This window comes from Cavia porcellus, unplaced genomic scaffold, assembly GCF_034190915.1.
Source record: "Cavia porcellus strain 051 isolate PalLab524CR breed Dunkin Hartley unplaced genomic scaffold, mCavPor4.1 scaffold_24, whole genome shotgun sequence".
In the NCBI taxonomy this organism is placed as follows: domain Eukaryota; kingdom Metazoa; phylum Chordata; class Mammalia; order Rodentia; family Caviidae; genus Cavia; species Cavia porcellus.
Window position 1 is genome coordinate 4,041,728 of NW_026947507.1, and position 1,056 is coordinate 4,042,783.

Genomic DNA, 1,056 nt, shown 5'->3' on the forward strand with positions numbered 1-1,056 from the left:
GACTCCCTCCAGGGCTCAGCTCTGTCCCTCTATAATATTTTTGCCTTACTTAGGTGTCTGTAACATAAGCACTTCATGTACGATATCCTAGATACTACCATTCATAAAAATCTATGAGTTAAGGTAAGTCACTTGTACTCACTAAGCTTCACTAATTCATTTATAATTATGAGTCATTGTGGAAGTATAATAGGTTTTATAATAACAGAACTTATTACACAGAGTTGTTATAAAAATTAAGTTTATAAGCTCATAAAAGGATTTGAGGTAAAACACATGTTCAAATGAACAACATGGCTTTACGGAAGCTCAAATATTGACAATCCCCACAAAATTTCATAAACACACAAGCAAAAGCATAATCAGTGAAGGTAAATCTACATGTTACAGAGAAGTGGTCAAAGGGTAAACCTTCTCTTTTCAGAATGTTGTTTACTTGTTTTCTCTGGATTAAGATTTATGCTTAACATGCCACTATGATCCATTCCATTTGAATGATAAGTTGCAAATTCAGGCAGTTACCTACATACGAAGCAAGAAGCTTGTTAAGTGGTACAAATCCCTAGCCTGTTTGGCAGAATTTTGAACCTAATCCAACAAACTTTTTCTAGACCCTTGATCTCTTTATCTCTATATGCCCAGTGGTACCAGATGAGTTTGCTCACTAGAAGTGAGCCACACATGCAGCTGTTCAACTGAAGTGAATCAAAGTCACTGCTGATTCCACATACTGAGAATTCCTTTCACTGTGTCTCCTGGTCTTTTGTCTTGCTGATTTGGTCTGCATTTTAAAGTGAAAATTCTCTTCATAGTTTCGGGCAGCAGAGGAAAGCTGATCCTTGTCTTGAGAGCCAACTCCATGGATGACTACTTGTGAAGATTCTTTCCCATAGTTGCCGCTGAGCTAAATCCCCAGCCCCTACACAACACTTTTATAACCAAGAAAATCGGCTCAGAGAATTTGTAGGTAGAAAACACAGATGCCTGGTTGGAAAGCACCCTAGTAAGTTGTGGGTATTGGAAATGGGATCTTTTTTCTTTTCAAAAGCTAGGTAA